Here is a 19,015-nt window from a genome sequence, read left to right as displayed (position 1 = left end):
AGGTATGGTCAATTTGCATTTTATTCTTTTATTAGTGTAGATATGGATTGCCTGAATTTAGCCTGCCAAAAAAGAATATCATAGTTGGACAAAGAGAAAGGAGATTGTATAATATGATGCTAATACTCAGTGTTTGACTGGCACCAACTGAAATATTATTTCTTATCACAAGTAAGTTAAAAACAAGACAAACCCAGCCTAACCCCGGCCAGGTGGCCCAGTTGGTTGGAGCATTGTCCCATACACCAAAATGTTGTGGGTTCCATTCCCTGTCAGGGCAAATACCTAGGTTACGGGTTTGATCCTTGGTCAGGGCATGTACAGGAGACAACTGATTTATGTTTCTCTCTCACACCTATGTTTCTTTCTCTTCTCTTCTCTTCTCTTCTCTTCTCTTCTCTTCTTTCTCTCCCTCTTTCTTTCTCTCCCTCTTCCCCCTTAATCCCTTCTTCTCTCTCTAAAATAAATAAAAACATATACTCAAGTGAGGATTAAAAAAAAAAATTAACCACAGGACAAGCCCAACATCCTGGTGTGTTAGGCTCTGTCCCTATGACACCCAGAGACTCTCTACCAAAAGTTCTATATATCCAAGTGCCTTGGGCTGTTTCTTGTTTTTGAAACCCTAGAAATAAGCCTTTTTCCTTCTTTTCTATAATGTATAGTTATAATAAGCAGCCTACATTCAGGTAATTCTCAAGTGCAACAAAGTAAAAGTTGGGAAGGTTAAGTGAAGACACAAATTATATGCAGGGAAGTCACTGCACAGACTGTGAGGTCCAGTGTACCCTTTGTTTATAAAAAGCCTTCTGAATCATGTGTCCTTTTATTTTATACACTCAACTTCCTTCTCCAACCTGACCTATTACAGCGGAGATCTTCAACTTGGGTCCTTGAGAAGCTTCTCTTTTCCTTCTAGCGATTAATTTATATGACCTGTACTGAACTTGTCTCCCCTGCCTACCTTAATATTTTGACTCTTTTTATCCCTAGAATGTGCTGACATTCTCTCTCCTGCCTCTTTCTAAATGGTTGTACTTCCTTTTGATCTATTTTCCTTTCTAGTCCAAAGATATTTCCTGGTGAAGCTAAAGAGATGTGTATCTCTTGTATGCCCATTTGAAATGAGCTAGTGTGGTCATTTACCAGATAACAGAGCATCCATGCACAAGTTGATTCACATTGTAAACATTGGCATCAGTGAGCTAGACTTTGTCCATCTTCTCATAGGGTCATTGTATCCACAAATGGCATGATTAGTAATGTGTCCCTACAGTTTTCTTGTAAAGAAATAAAGATAAAAAGTTTTTTTAAAAACATTAAATAAGGGGATAACACTTCTATCAGGTAATATTGAAATATTTACTTTCACATGCGCTTGCTATAACTAGCTTGAACAAGATAGTTATTCCTAGTGGATTATTCTCATTGGTAATTCTGTAATAGAATATTCACAACATTGTGAATTTTAGTCACTGGCATTATAATTTTTATTTCAGAATCACAGTAATAGAATATTTATTACCTACTTATAATTAAAATGCATGATTCCCTTAAGGATGCTTATAATTATTTAAATGAATATGAACTTAGTTAAAGGAATTAAATTAGGAGATTAAAATTATTCAAAGGGGGTAAATTTTATTCTTAAAAGAACTGTAAAATAGAATACTAGGAAAGAAAAGAAAAGGGAACAGAAATTTAGTAAAAAGAAACACTTAACAGAAAAATTAACACTTTTAGAAAATTTAACAGAAAAATCCCTGAGGTGCTATCATGGGGGAATATTGTATTAATTTAATTATTCAATTAAGGAAGAAATAAACAAGACATGAAGGGCCTAGTAAGCCATATGCCTCTTGAAAATTGGAGCTAGGATTGACTAATTTTTGCATTCCCTACCAGATGGATGGCAGAGCCTGGAACCTCATTGACTTTCAATTAATATTTGTTGAATGAATAAGGAAGAAATTTCTGTCTGAAAGTTTCAACAAGTTCAGGAGTCCTTTTTCAAATCAGCTCGTAGATACAGTGTTTAAAGAAACTCACACTTTGAATCTAGTTAGAATGTGTGCACTTGAGTTAGATGTGAGTTTCTATGCTGTGGGCATTAAGTTTGAAGCCGATGAAGCTGTGCAGTAGGCACAAGCTCAGAGGAAAAGTTGGAGATCAAATTGCCCCTCTCTATCTTGAACTCATTCCTGCTATTGACAGAAATCACCCCTCATCACTTTTGCTCTAGTCATACTAAATATTAAAAAGGAAATGATTAGAGCCATTTGTTGGACAGTCTTGTAAAGGGAAGTGATAATGATGATTTTAATAATAGTTAAATTACATTGAAGCATATAAAATTACCATTTTTATGTTTCAGAATTCAACATGTGGATGAACTTCATGTTTATTGAATACTTACTTAATGGCAGGTGTGGTAGTAAGTAATTTATAGTATGATAGCTTACTTTCATTTCACCCCAGATTTTTAACAGGTGAGGAAATTGAGACTTAGGTAGATCACTCAACCAATGGGGGAAAAGGACATGGAAACTTAACACACTTTGACTCAAGACCTTCTTCTTAAACAGAATAATACCCTTCCCAAGAAAAATATGAATGTTGTAATGATGTTATTAAATCTTGCCTTCTGATCAGTTAATGATGTCACTAATGATGTCAGGGCATGCTTCTATTACCAGAGACTATGGTAATCCACAATGCACATTGTTTTAGGAAGGTGAAATTTACATACAATACACAGATGATTGCCACTGCAATGTTAAGGTCAAGTCCTGTGGCTGCAGCCCTGCTTGTGTAGCTCAAGAATGTTGTCCTGACACGCCAAGGTTGCAGATTTGATCTCTGGTCAAAGTACATGCAAGAAGCAACCAATGAACACATAAATAAGTAGAACAACAAATCAATGTGTGTGTGTTTTCTTTCTGTATCCCTTCCTCCCTCTCTTTAAAATCTATAAATAAAACTATTTTTAAAAAGAAAACTACAATTGATATTTTTTAAAAGTCCTGTGACTGCAAAAAAAAAGGAGTAAGACATAATCTTTATTCAAGGAGGTCACATTGAAGTAAGGATAACAGAATTATAAAACCTACTGTATCATTAGAGTTATATTTTTGTTTGGCTACATGCTTCCATTCAAAGAATGAGAAAAAAATACTAGGAATGTACAATGTAGACAAAGAGATAAATATTTCAAACCAGGCAAGTCTTAGAAAATCCCTAATCTATGTCAGCCATACTATATTGTTCATATAAATAAATTGATATGCACATCCAGAAGAAAAGTTATTAGTTCATTTTGGAGATGTCAGGGAAAGTTTTATAGAAGAGATGACAATGGCATAAAGCCTTAGGATAAGTGGATTTCAATAGGCAGGGAAAATAGGAAGGACATTCAGAAAAGGATACAGAAAAATGTAAGTAAGCAAGGTAAAATAATAATAGTTTGTGTGGCAAGGAGTTAAGAAATGGATACTACATTTTATTCTATGTGCCTAGAACCCACAGAGCATATGCAATGTTGAAAGGGTGGCTTTAGCTTATGAAGGGACCAGTATTGGGAATATTAGTTTTGTTCCAGAAAGCAATGATAAGCTACCAGTGTATTTTCCCTCTTGAGCTATAATTTTCACGGGAAAAAATAATTGTGAAGTAAAGCATACAGATCATAAATGGACAGTACTCATTTCTATGTAGTTTTGCCCATGCAATCATTACCCAGATTAAGATGCAGAACACAATCGGCTTCCTAACTCCCTGTCTCCCTTCTTAGATACTCCCACCAAAGGTAACTACCGTGTTTCCCCGAAAATAAGACATCCTCCGAAAATAAGACCTACTTACAGGTTTCCTTCTGAGTGAAATATAAGGCATCCCCCCGAAAATAAGGCCTCCTTTTAGGCTAAACATGAGAGATTTGGTCCACTGATTCTGAAAGAAATGGAGTCACAAGAAATTCACCAGGAAATTCAGGAATTGGATTGTTATGATAATGTTCCAGAAGATGATGACATGATTGTCATTGAATAAATGAGTAAATTCTTGATACTGTAGGATTCACAGTTTGTCTGGTTTGTGTTGACAACTACCGTACTACTGTATGTATACAGGTAATAAATTTCCTTTATTTTCATTTAACAATAAATGTGTACCATATTCTTCTTCATGGAAAAATAAGACATCCCCTGAAAATAAGACCTAGCGCATCTTTGGGAGCAAAATTAATATAAGATACTGTCTTATTTTGGGGGAAACAGGGTACTATTCTGACTTCTGTTACCTTAGTTTAATTTTGCCTGTTCTTGAGCATCACAAAAGTGGACTAATTCAGCATGTACTCTTTTGTGTCTGACTTTTTCCTCAGTGATACGTTTTTGAGATCCACTGTGATTTTGTGTGTAGTTATGGCTCATTTCATTTTATTGCTGAATGTTATTCTAATATGTGAATATTACACAATTCACTTATCATTCCTCTGTTGATGGACATCTGGGTTGAGTAGCTTCTCATTTTTCCCCAAGGAGGGACAACTAATTTAATGGGCTTTATCACTGAAGTCCAAGAGCTGTTGTATACTAGCTGTATATTAAGACACATACAGTATCTTAGCGTGATGGTAACAAGTATACAACTACCCACATAGCAACTTTAATAAAGAACACTCATCAGTGTTTTCTACTTTTTTTCTATCTTTTAATCTCACCTGTTAAGTTTTTTTTTAAATTATTTGCCATTAAAATTGCCTCTCAGAAACCATAGAATGGCAAAAGCATGTTTCAAAGGTTCTGTCATTTCAATGTATATACATATGTGCTTTATGTTTTTTATTATTTATTTATCATAAGTAAAGGTCAGGAATTGCTATCTTTCTTTTAATTTTTTTTTTTACTGTTTAACTTCATTACTGCTGTGTATGTGCTCCATGTGAGTGATGTAGGTGCTTATGTAGGTGGGTTCTGACTTATGGCAAAAATCGCCATAGGAACGGATCTCCAATGTAACCTGAGGACCTACTGTATATGTAGCATTTCCCATATTTGGGAAGCCCAATATCTTCTTTTCCCTTCAGGAAACTTATTGCCATCTCCCAGAAGTAATGTTTCCCAAAACCCAACATACAACTATATATTATGCCAAACAAATCAGCCAGTCAGAGAAAGACAAGTATCACATGATCTCACTTATATGCAGAACATATGAACAAAATAAACTGATGAACAAAATAGATCCAGAGACATAAAAACATGGAACAGACTGTCAAACCTCAGAGAGAAGGTGAAGGTGGATGGGTGGGAAGAGATCAACCTAAGAACTTATATGCATATGTGCTCAACCCATGGACACAGACAATAGGGTGGTAAAGGCCTGGGGTGGGGGTGGGGATGGGCTAGAAGAGGTCAAAGGAGGGGGAGGGGGAATTTGCAATAATTTCAACACTAAAGCTTTTATATATATAATATATACATAACTGTATGAACTTAATTATGAATTATGTCCTTCCAAGTTCATGTTAAAGCCCCAACCCACAAGGTGACCGTATTTGGAGATAGAGCCACTAAGAAATGTTAAGGAAAAAAACCATTGAAACCTGTAAAGAATTTTTTTGTGAATTTATTTGAGCCTTACTGTCGACATATGCTGGGAAGCAGAACCTCAACGGATTGAGATAATGCTCCAGAGAATGACAGGGTTACATTCCTCTATTTATACACTGATATCAAAGGAGGGACATAGGTGGGTTACATGAAATTCATTGGTGATGGAATAAGGAGGCGGGAGAAAGCAAAGCGGTGGGAAACTCCTGGGATTGGATAAAAAATAAAATGATGGAAGTGTACTCAGGTGAGTGCAGGAACAATTAACATGATAACGAAGGAATTTGAGGTTCTGTCCTGGCGCTCACCACACTAGGTTGTGCCCCAGGGGCTCCGGAAAAGGGGAAGTTAAAAGTTACCCAGACATCTCATAGATATGTTATCTTAGAGGCAAAAAGGCAAATGGGCTCAGTAAAAAGATCAAAGATGATCTTTGTCTGGGAAAATATCTGGGACATGACTACCTACTGTAACCTGTTAGATATTTAATTTTCAAACCATCTTTTGTGATTATCTTAGGTCTCTGGGTTTGTAAGACTGCCATGCAGACCTATCCTGAGCTCCTCAGGTTAGCATGTGGCTCTTTTCTTTCACAGAAGGTAATTAAGACTAAATAAGGTTTGGAAGGGGGAAGTCCTAGTCCAATAGGACAGGTTTCCTTATAAGAAGAGGAAAGGACAACAGTGTGTGCACAGAGGAAAGAGAGAACGGCTCTATGAGGGCATAAGGGGATGGTATCTGTCTGCAGCCAAGGAGAGAGGCCTTACCAGACACCAACCTTGCTGGCATCCTAAATTTGGATTTCCAGCCTTCAGAATTGTGAAAAAGTGAAGGCCTGTGTTTTTTAAGCCACACAATTCATGATATCTTGTTATGGCAGCCCAAGCAGACTAATAATAATGCAACAGCCTCCAAGTGACATTAAAAGCAGTCATCAAAATTATGTGCACCTCAAGGAAAAAAAAATGACCAAATCCTCCCAGGCTTGTTTGTATCAATTTCTTTTTCCATTTTCAGATTAGTTACAACCTGGACACTGCCCAATCAGAACAACGTGGCAATTAATTTCCCCTTCTGGATTCTCACAAGAGCCAAACGAGTCCCCATCAACAAGGCACTCATAGCCTTTTTCTCTCCATAGAACTGTTGCTAAATTAAGTTTTGCATTTTTCAGTATGTGCATAGCTCCACAGGTTCAGGCCACTCACTCCTTTTTTTTATGGATTTGCTCTCCCTCAATTTACAGTGATGGATTTTATCACCTTTCTTCTGAGGAAAGGATTTATATGCCTTTTAATTGGCATAAGTTGGACAGCCTCATAAATGGTTCACCCTCTAAATTACACAGTAAGCTTGCCAATAAAGATGACCTTGTTTATTAAAATATAATTAACTAAAGTTTTAGAATATCCCTATGAGGATTACTGAATTTCTGCAAACATCAAAGACCCAGTTGGCTAAGGTTAACCACCAAGTTTGAACTTCACTGTGAAATTATCTAGTTGGTTCTTCTTTTAGTCATTTTCTCCAGGAATTCAAGCCTAAGAATCTTTTTCCAAAGTGTGTTGGCCATCATAATGCAGAAAGGCCAGATGTACTTCGCTTGATTAGTTATGATTTGAAGAGACCCAGGTGCTCTTTGTTCACTGGATAGGAAATAAGAGGATGCTGCACTTGCTATTTAGATTCCCCCGCAATGTCAGAAAGTCCTAATTACATGCCACTTTAAGTCATAATATGGATCAAATATGCTGTTTCTAAGATATCTGTCTACATAAGGCATTCATGAGTTTTGCTTCCAAGTTTGGGAAATAATGTTGGCAAATCTATGCAGACATAAGTGATAAACAGCAATTAATTGATTCAGCTCCCAGTCTACAAAATCTCCTGATGCTGCAAACTGCTCTAGCTTCTGTCCTATTGTTTCTTCAATTTCTCAATTCTCATTTCAACTTTAAAACAAGAGTTTAGGGTTGGTCTCTAGTCTCTCATTTCCCACTTGATGATCAACTTTTGAAAAATTTATTTATTACTTCACTGGAAGTCTTTGAGATGTGTCCACAAATGATCTCCTTGTTCCTACACATGATGTGCATGCTTTAATTTTTAATGCTAGAGATTTTTGCAGTATCCTATATAATAAAGAGCTAATATGCAAATGGTTTTCACACCCTCATGCCATCACACTTTAATGGCTCAGACACTCAACACTGGAGAGAGAAGAATGGGGACCAGCCAGGCACAAATGAGCTTGCAAGAAAGGAATGGGGACCAGCCAGGCTATGATCTGGGAGAGGGACAAGCCACCCATCCCACTCCGGTCCTGTGTACCAGTGGCTGCACCTGTGCCTATGGCCCAGCCTGGGAGAGGGATAAGCTGCACGTCCCATGCCCCAGGAGCCAGTGGCTGGGACTTAGGCCCAGGAGAGGGATAAGCTGCCCACCTTGCAGTCCCAGGTGCCAGTGCCTGCGGCTACAGCCATGGACAAGGACAAGCTGCCCACCCCACAGTCCCAGGCGCCTGCAGCTGTGGCCTGGGGCAAAGCCCAGACAAAGCCAGACCAGCCAGACCAGACAAAGCCAGCCCGGGTCCTGGGTGCCTGCGGCTGGCCGGAGGAGGGAATCCTGGGTCCTGGGTACAGAAAGGGGCAATCAGGCAACCAGGAGAGCAGTTATGGGTAATCAGGCAGGCTAGCAAAGGGGTTAGGGGCAATCAGCAGGCAGGCAAGCAGGTGAGTGGTTAAGAGCCAGCAATCGCAGATTGTGAGAGGCAGTGGGACATCTCCTGAGGTTCCTGGAATGGAGAGGGTGCAGGCTGGGCTGAGGGGCTCCCCCACCGCCAGTGCACAAATTTTATGCACTGGGTCTCTAGTTTAATATAATTGGCCACTTTTTTTTCCCCCCTGAAGCTTTCTCTTCTCAGGGCTTATATTTTTTGCTTCTCCCCAATTTTAAAAATTATTTGTCTTCAATTTTGTTGGGACATTCTTCTTCAGGGTTGAGTCCAGTAGTAATCAGAAGGCTCTCTCAATGGCTGCCTCTGACTTCCATTAGTCCCAGTTACTAAAATATGTTTTGGAATTTTATTTGTTGCAGAGGCCCTTTTCACATGTTAACATCCCATAGCATCTTTGAGATATTAATAATATAAAAACAAATATTGATCATCTTAAGGTACCTGCAGAGTTCAGAGACAGGTAAAGAAAACCACTTCTACCTTCAAACAAGTCTTTTGTGTCCACTAGGGGAGCACAATGACCTGCTGAGGTAAAATGGGAATGAATAAAATATATATTTAGAAAAGGCAATGTGAAGAAAAACCAGTGCTTTTTAGTTCAAAAAAAAATGCTTGTATTATTGAAAAATAGCATCTGTTATGTCAACTCCATAAAATAAAATAAAAATATTCAAGGTATGTTGAACTTCCTTCTGAAGCTAAATTCTTCAGAACTAATGCTCTTTTTGGTAATTTAGGAGGTAAAAGATCCAATTATTGTCTTATGTTTGTGGAGAAATGTGGGAACAGTGAAGAAATGCTTTATACAGAGATAAAAATTTAATGTTATAAAAATTGTCTAGGTTTAGAATTTTTTTTCATATCCAACGAAGGGATCATATGTTAGGTTTCTTCTTTTGTCTTGGATTTTCAGCACTGGCACCAAGGCCATGAACTAGACAAAAGGATCAAGCACTCCCACGTTCTAAAGCTGTGTTGCATAATTATCTCAGTTGACAAAAGAGAAGCCTTAAAATAATCTATATGCCAAAGGGGCGTATTTTGAGTTGCATATGTCCATGCCCCTCAGAACCAAAACACACCATAACTTATCTATGTAAAAATAAATAAATAAATAAATAAAATTGCCCAGATAATCTTAGCAACTTACTTTTACATAGCCACATAGTTAAATCAGGACTCTAGTCTTTAAGATCTAATTGTTGTGCCCTTTCTATATTAATTATATTAATTATATATGAGGCTTCTAATTGAATTCTACTTTCTAAACAAAATATAAAGCTTCAATTACAGAAAGGGTATAATAAAAGTGTTTCAAGATCCTTCAAGGAACTCTTAATTGCAAGAAAGGTTTTCTTACTCATCTCTCACAATTGATAGTAAGCACATACTGGTTACTATTTTAGGATTGTGTCCAGTTAACATCTATATATATTCACATATTTATTCAGTCAAATGGAGTAAGCCACTTTTAGATGGCTACTTGTATTTGGTTTATAAAACTGCATAAGACAATATTTCTGACCCCAGGGAACTTGCATTCTAGAAGGAAAGTCAAAAAAGAACACTGCATAGATTCCTGAAATGGTTACAAAGGGCTTTCTAAGATGTTCTAAAATGAACAGATAATTATCTTGCATTTATAAAAGGCCTAAGCTATTCCCACTGAAAAGGAGTAATTGAATCTGTAATTACTTTCTTTTCATAGGGGATGGAGACATGGATTCAAAAGATCTAATTGTAATGGTTGTTTTCTTAATTACTCTAATTACTTCGTAGAGAATACTACCTTACATCCATCGAGGAGAGCTCAATAGTCAATGGTGAATGAGGACACCATTAGGAGTATTTTAAAATTCTACTTTACTGGTTATTAGACAGTTCTGTTGTTTATTTTAGCTTCTGATGATCCAGCTGCGCTGAGATAGCCCCTATGTGTACTATGAGCAAAGATATTGTCTTCTGATCATGACTTTCATGAATGAACATGGAGGAACTGGAAAACCTCTTCCAAGGCTGCTCTTTTAAGAACAGATAGTCTCCTCCCTGTTGTCATTTCAGTGATGACAGGAACATTCCTCCCTTTTCCCAATCCAGCCACCATCATTCATAGAGGTCTGGGTTGCAAGAGTAGCCTTTTTTTCTCATTAAGGCATTGCTTCTTTTAAAGATGAATGGGGGGAAGATGGTTTGTCATGTTATTCTCCAAAAGTGAGTTTTAACAGGGGCCAGGACAGAGGAAGAATGGGAGCATTAACTTCCTGTTATGGGAAAGGCAGTTGGGGTGCATCCTCAGGTAGAGAAGATGTAGAAGATGGAGTTGAGGACTAAAAAAGCAAAAGACAAAGAATAAAAATTCTCACTTCAAAAAAAATGTTTTAACTAGAGGTGGCCTTGACTTGAATTTAAAAAATCTTGTGGACATTAGTTATGAACTAGTGAACAATTAAATAGCATTTGGTATTATACCCTGAATATGCTTCTCATCCATGGGTTGTCTGTCTTACTTTGTATAATAGATCTGTTCCTGAATTATTATTTGGGAACCAACACTTGTCAGGTTCAACTGTGTATCTCTATTTCCTTGCACCTCCAAAGTTAGGAGGATCAAAGATCATCCATGAGAAAGTACTGTGAATATTTTAAAACTTTACCAACTCTAAAGTTAATTATGTGCTTTTGTATTTAAGAGATGAAAAAAATAAGAACAATGCAAAGATCCTTTAGTTAAAATTACTATTAATCTAACATTTTCAGTGTAAGTTATTAATAGAACAATAACTTTCCAAGAAAAATATTGTAGGTGTTTACCTTTTGACCTACTTTTTCTACTTGCTATATAAAGTACAATGTGTCTTGGGATGGCTATTAGGAGAGTGAAAGTATTGAGAGAAAAGATACAAAAACTTGCAGGTATTGTGGACATATTGTTTTAACAAAACAAAAAAATACTCCACAAAGTTTAGAAATGGTCCTTGAGATTAAGTTTTTTATGCTAACAAATACTGGATTTTCAGGATATTACAGTTGCAAATGGTGACAGTAGAAGAGAATTTTATTGTTAGGCATGTTCTGCAAAACAAGGATGTTTGTTTTTTTATGAATGAGGTAGTTTGTATTTTGAAGATAGTTGGGGAAGGTAATAGGTATAGCTGGTTGGGGTAAAGGATGTAGATTCTAAACAAAGATTAAGGATGAGACTGGAACATAGGAGAAGTTTGAAAATGTGCACTGCTGGTGGGAATGCAGCCTGGTGCAGCCACTGGGGAGAACAGTATGGAATTTCCTCAAAAAACTAAAAATGAAACTTCCATTTGACCCAGTGATCTCACTTCTAGGAATATATCCCAAGAAATAGAAACACCAATCAGAAAGGACATATGCACCCATACATTCATAGAAGCACAATTTACAATAGCTAAGATTTGGAATCAGCCTAAGTGCGCATCAGCAAAAGAGTGGATTAAAAAACTTTGGCACTTCTACAGAATGGAATACTATGCTGCTATAAAAGGAAGGAACTCCTACAATTTGCAACAGCATGGATGGAGCTGGAGTGCATTATGCTAAGTGAAATGTCAGAGAAAAATAAATATCACATGATCTCACTCATTTGTGGATTATAATGAACAACATAAACCGTTGAATAAAAACAGATCTAGAGACAGAGAAGCATTGATCAAATGCTCAAACCTCAGAGGTAAGGTAGAGGAGGATGGGGGTAAGAGGGAGAGATCAATCAAAGGACTTGTATGCATGCATATAAGCATAAGTGATGGACACAGGCAACAGGGGGTGAGGGTGAGGGCAGGATTGGGGGGAGGGAAGACAATGGGGGAATAAGGCCACATTTGTAATACTTTAATCAATAAAGAAAAAATGGAGGGGGAAAAAAAAGAAACTGCCAAACTGTTTTCAAAAGTGACTATACCACTTTACAGCCCAACTATCAATGCATATGATTCCAGTTTCCCCAAATCCTTGTCAACTCATGTACTTCTCTGTCTTTTTTATACAATAATTTCTGTTACTTTATGTCTTTTTTTATTGTAGCTTCCGTGGTGAGAGTCAAGTGCCTTCTCAGTGTAGTTTTGTTGCATTTCTCTGATGACTAATAATATTCAGCATATTTTCATGTGTCTATTTCCTATTTCTACATCTCTTTCTTATGCCTCTATAGCTAAAACTTTGACTTTCTGGATTCTTCCAGAAACTTCTAGCTTTAGTGATGCTGTGATGGTAATGCATGAACACTCACTGACGATAATTGATTGTTTTCTTAAATAACCAAGTATTTCTAGAACCTTACAAAGGAGAAGTCTTCTTCTCTGCTGGAATTATAGAGTAGATTCAGAGAGTGCCCTTTTTCATAACATCTTGTAGGAAAGCAAGCTCACAATTGCAGAAGCCAATTGGGATTTTATTTTCTGGGGTGAGGGGGAAGGGGTTGGTTTTTTTCCACTGAGCTAAGGGCAAGACTCAACAGAGGCTGTTTGTTTCTCAGTATGATTTAAAAAGAAGAAGGGGGCGGAGGGTAAGGGGGAAGGCGGCAAGGGAAGAACAGCCCATGTAAAACATAATTCTTCAGGAAAATGGTACTGACGGAAAGTAATGATAATGCTATGTTAGAGACACAAAATTCCATAGAATCAAGTTTTACTATATTAAAAATGCTGATAGATTATGCAAGATTCAGAATTCTGGAGCTCTTTGAAATGAACAATAGTACATTTCTAACAGATGCGATTAGGCTGTACTAACATGACAAATATAGGCTGTCCCAAAATAATGTATACACACTTTGAATGATTATTAAGTTAGTATTATTAACATACAGTTCATTTCCAATATTTAAAATAATCTATAGAAATGAATACATTTTTGTCAATTCCTGTTTTCAAACTGATGACCATTCTGGTCCAGGCACTGCTGATAATGCAAAGCAATGGAATCGCAAATATCAAAAATAATTTCCTTCCATACGTGTGCACCCTCAATTCGTCAACTGTTGCTGGTTTTGTACAATAAAGATTTATCTTTTATGTATCCACATAAAAAGTCCTATAGATAAATTTTCTTTGTTCACAGCTTAGTCTGGCTTAACCCAGTATTTCAAATTAGTTAAATCTGAAAAGGAGTTAAAATTTAGTTATTAGCTGTTAAAAGTATTTATATGTTTTTGGGCACCCTGTGTTCCCCCCAAATATACACTTTGAGTAATTATAAAGATAGTGTTTATACTTCAACTGTGTTTTCAAACTTTCAGTAACATTTTAGAATGAATTTCCTTTATTCAAAGTTTAGTCTGGGTGAAAATAAAGATCAATTGACTTATCAGTTGTTAAAGGGTATATACATGTTTTTGAGACTTACTGTAGTTACTGATTATCTCTCTAAATTAGATTGACCTCAATTTATAAAGATCATTACTTTAAAGGAAGGCTTGTTTTGCTAGCTAAATAATTTTTGCACAGGTGCTAAGATGGAGGTCTTACAGGTGTGGTAAAGGGTCCCTCTCTAGATCTCAGCTTATTTTCCTTTCACCCACATGTAATTTTTTTAGAAGTAGGTGGTGGGTTGTGCTGTAGCATCACATCAGAAACTTTGTACTAGTCTAACCACTTTATTACCAACCATGAATTTGTTTCCAGCACAGTCCACTGCTGTGTGAGTTTCACACACTATTGTTTGTGACTTTAAAATCTCTGGAGGCCTATTTAGATGCCTCAACAAAAATGATTGAGGCGGTAACTTTATCTTTTTTTCTCAGCTGATAATTATTTTTCCTGTTTTCTTGGTTTGATTGGAAATACCTAAGTGTTAAAACTGATCTGCATACTTCTATAAACTTTAATATATTATTAAAATTAGTGATTAATTTGAAGAGGAGGTTTTTCTAGGCCTTTTTTACTTAATATGTTAATGAAATAAGGGATAGTGTGAGTAAAAAACACAGATAACTTTAAATTTACTAACTACAAATAAATAACCTGGACATTTCAGGAAGATAAGTATATTACCTCATCATGAATTGAAATTAAAAGACAAATGCTTTTAACTGACATTGTGGTTGTTGTTTTCTTTTTCAGTTTTCTTTTTCTTTGACTTTGTTTTTTTCTTTTCCTTTTCTTTTTTCTTTTGTGCGTGTGTGTGTGTGTGTGTGTGTGTGTGTGAATCCTCATTTGGGATCCAGGTAACCTAGATCTGAATCCACACTCCACTTCTGAGCAGATGACCTTGGTCAAGATAACTTTTCTGAGTCTCATCCTTCTCATTAATAAAATGAAGATAGGAATGCCGATAAGGAAGAATTGATTTCAGATTAGATGTTATATATAAGAAGTCCAATATATATAGATTCTCAATGATTGATGGCCTATTATTATTATTTTACATGAAGTGCTATTCTTTATATATTTTTTTTATCTTTACCCTTAAAATTTTTTCAAACACACAAAAATATGTATAAAGATAACATACCAGCCAAAACCAGTTTGGCTCAGTGGATAGAGCATTGGCCTATCTCTCATTGATGTTTCTAACTCTCTCTCTCTCTCTTTCTCTCTGTAAAAAAATCAATAAAATATTTTTTTAAAAAGATAACATACCAGTTCACATTTTTTAAAATAACAAAGTTAAAATCAGTATTTTCTCTAAAATATTAATAGAAATTATGCATGCATTATACTCTAATTTTTAGTAACTGCAGAGTGATTGAGTACACATTATTTTACATAACTTGGTTATCGATTTGAATATCTACTTCTCTGTTTTGTTCATTTTGACATTTATTTTTATTGGCTATCACAGTTAACATTCAAAAGTGTTAACTAAGGATAATATATCACACTAAATAAAAATACATTATTGAGTCTATCTAATGAAACATGATGTTCATTTTTCAGTTTCATTGACCAGAAATGAAAGGTTCTGATAAATTGTGCCTTGTAAATTTCTATCATCTCTGAACAGTTTGCAAAATAATTGAAAAGTACCATTTTACTATTTAAAAATAAGTCCAGCCCTGGCCAGTTTTCCTCAATGGTTAGAGTGTCAGCCTGTGACTGACAGGTCTCAAGTTCAATTCCCAGTCAGGGGCATGTACCTTGGTTGCAGGTTCCCCAGCCCTGGTATGGGACAGGCAACCAATCCTTGTGTCACTCTCAAATGGACTTTTCTCTCTCTCCCCCTTCTTCCCTTTCTCCCACTTTCTCTAGAAATCATTAGAAAAAAAATCCTCTGGTAAAGATTTTTTTTTTTTAAATCAAAACCCACTGGAACACTACATTTATAAGATGATTATAAAGATTTTAAATTTATAAGTTATGGAAGTGTGTAGATATGAAAATTCTTATAAAATTGTGTGCATATCAATTTTGGCAAAACAATTTCATAATGATTGGAATATATAATTCCAAACATTTAGTTTTAAATGTTCTTTAATTAGCACAAGTTTTGATATAAAGTAATTACTTGCTCACTCATCATAAATGAACCGAGATCTAAATTCTCATACACTGCTGGTGGAAATAACAGTTGATACAAGTTCTTGGGAAAATTGTTTGAAAAGTATCTACTAAAGCTAAACGTATGTGTAAATGAAAGTATATACTGGAGCTAATTATATGACCTAGTATTTTTGCTTTGGTATTAATGCCCAACATAAATGAGCCCTGACTAGTAACATATTAATAAAATCTTCATAACAGCCTTGTTCACAATGGAACCAACCCAAAGGACACCAGGAGAATGTTCATTCTCATTACAGTATAGTGTTACACTTTTGTAAAAATAAAATACTACAATTTTTGCCCTTTGACAATGTATCAATAGCTTAGTTGGTTAAGCCTCATCCCATGCACTGAGAGGTTGTTGTTTCAATTCCAAGTCAGGGCACATGCCTGGGTTGTGGGCTCAATACCTGGTAGGGAGCATGCAGAAGGCAGCCAATTGATGTTTCTCACTCTCCCTATTCCCTCTCTCTCTCTCTCTCTCTCTCTCTCTCTTTCTCTCTCTCTGTCTCTCTGTCTCTCTCTCAAATCCACAACCTAGGATTGTGCCTGATCAGGAATTGAACTCACAAGCAACCTTTTGGTTTAAAAGGTTGCTTGTGAGTTCAATTCCTGATCAGGCACATACCTAGGTTGTGGGTTTGATCCCTAGTCAGGATATATACAAGAAGCAGTCAATCAGTGTTTCTGTCTTTCCCCCTCCATCCTTTCTACTGTCTCTAAAATCAATAAACATCCTTGAGTAAGAATTTTAAAAATTTTCCATACCACCTTTTTTTATTATTATTACAGTTTACATTCATTATTATTCTATATTAGTGCCCCGCTGCACAAATTCATGCACATTGAAAGGAAATTAATTAGAAGAAACAATTTAATATCGCTATTTGCCCTTTCTCTATACTAGAAGTGTCAACCAAATTCATGAATGATAATGACAGATTGAAATATGTGTGCAATTGACGCCAGTGAGAGCTTTATATGTATCATGCATGCACAAGTCAACTTAGCCATTTATAGATATAGAATAAGCTTGCTTAATTATACCTGTTTCTGATTTAGCTAAACTTTTACTAGCCCAGTAAAGCACCCCAACTTCTCTTTCAGGTAATTGTCAACAACACAGCAGTAAATATCAACATGAAGCAGATTATTATTATAGATCATGCAGGGAGAACAAAGGGCAAAATATTTAACTGCAGCAGTGTTTGACTATATTCTGCACAGTGAAAAAAACTGAAGTAATTTTCAAGGTCCACCATTTCTTCTTTTCATTTGGGTCAAGTTTCTAAGCTTTCTAAATCTTCATTTTCTGGCTAATGAAAATAAAATAGGATTCTATCAAGTCTCCTATCTACCTGCTCTAGGACTTCTGTGAGGATCAAATGAGATGAGGCATGGGAGAATGCTTCACAGACATTTGGCTATAGTGTAAAATGTTTCCACCTGGCTATAAAGCAAGTTCTGTTCCTGAGCTGAAGAAACTTCAAGGACGCTAGTCTCTAGGGAAAGGAAGCTGGGCGTTGCTACATGACGTCATTACCTGGCGCCCACAGCCATCATTGCTGGACTGGACTGTGGGCCACATTTTGCACCACAGGATCTCGGCAGCAACAGCAGCGATTTGGTGTGGTGTCCCTCCTGGGTGGTGGTGAGGCTGTGTCCCATTTGGGGGAAGATGAGTGTTGCTTTGTGAGCTCCTGGTCCATGGTGCCATTTCTCTGTAAATGGCAGTGCACATCACAGCAGATCATGCATTGAGAGTCTGTCTCTTAGTCTTCATTGTGCATCATAGCAACCAGTTGGACACTTAGCATATAGACTTTTATATATATAGAAGATTAATATAGCCATACCATCTTCTAGTTCCTAGGACAGTTAAATAATGAGAATCTTCTCAAGGCAGGCTATAGAGCACTCAGTCTTCCTTCAGAATAAACATCTGTTATACCAAAAGTGATATATGGCTGCCTGTTACAGAGTACAAAACCAATAGAAATGTTACTTATTAATAAGCTTAAATTATTTCTCAGTGTTGGATTAAATAAATGTGGTTAAAATGGTTTCTTTCCCCACTTGTGTATTTAATATGACAGATTCCTACCACGATAATTAGTGTAATATTTGTGTAATATTTGCTCAATAAATCTCCAAAGGAATTAGATAGAGAGTGGTTATTTAGAGCAGGAGTTGGCAACCTTTTTCCATAAAGATCCAGATAATAAACATTTTAGGCTTTGAGAGCCATATGATCTGTATCACAAGTACTCAACAGGAGGCATGTTGACGATATATGTTGTGGCTATATTTCATTAAAACATTTTTATGGACTCTCACTTTCAATTTCATGCACTTTTCACATGACAAATATTATTCTGCTTTTGATTTTTTCAACCTTTTAAAATGTAAAAATCATGCTTAGCTCATGGGTCATAAGAATAGGGGCAAAAGATAAATGGTGCTCAGGACTTTGTTTGTGAAGCCTTGGTTTAGAGTCATGTGATTCTTAGGGGTAATGAACTTGTAGAGAATCTCAGCCTGAAGTTCCACAGGAGTGAATACACAACATCATTTTTAGTCGGTTGTCAGATATGTTGTTAAAGGTATGTTTATTTGTTTTGTTCCTTCAGGAAGCATTAAGTATCATATTTAAAGTCAAAGGCTTTGTTCCTTCTCTGACATGATTTAAATTGATGGAAGTTTAAATAAAAGAAGTTGGGTTTGCAAAAGATTCTACTAAGATATTTGAGGTCTGGTCATTTTAGCTAAGTGTGAGTAAGAATCATAGTGCTTTCTTGGTGGTCTTCTGATTTGATATACAATTTAACAAGTTTTTGTTTAGAGAGAGAGAGAGAGGTGGGGGGGAAGGGAGAGAAACCAATGTGAGAGATTAACATTGATAGGTTGCCTCCCAGGGATCAAGCCCACAATCAAGGTATGTGCCCTAACCAGGAACTGAACTCACCACCTCTTAGTGTATGAGACGATGCTCCAACCAACTGAGCCACACTAGTTAGTGCTGATAAACAATTTTTAAAAATAACCTTTATTTTGGAAATTTGAAAGTAATTAAATACCTAAGACACTGTAAAATACATTTGTTTGAGGCCCACTGGCTAAATTCTGTGACTATTTCCTGGGTTTCTGTGTGTACT

The 19,015-nt window shown here is 36.3% G+C and overlaps 1 protein-coding gene across 1 annotated transcript in view; it reads left to right on the top strand.

Moving 5' to 3' along the window:
• Nucleotides 1-19,015, top strand: part of CNTNAP2 (contactin associated protein 2) — a 1,655,791-nt gene that overhangs the window by 1,341,636 nt on the left and 295,140 nt on the right. The window lies entirely within an intron of this gene.

Source organism: Pipistrellus hanaki (genome assembly GCF_964339955.1).
Source record: "Pipistrellus hanaki genome assembly, chromosome: 10".
In the NCBI taxonomy this organism is placed as follows: domain Eukaryota; kingdom Metazoa; phylum Chordata; class Mammalia; order Chiroptera; family Vespertilionidae; genus Pipistrellus; species Pipistrellus hanaki.
Note: the sequence above shows the minus strand (reverse complement) of the source record. Positions and strands in the feature narration are given on the sequence as shown.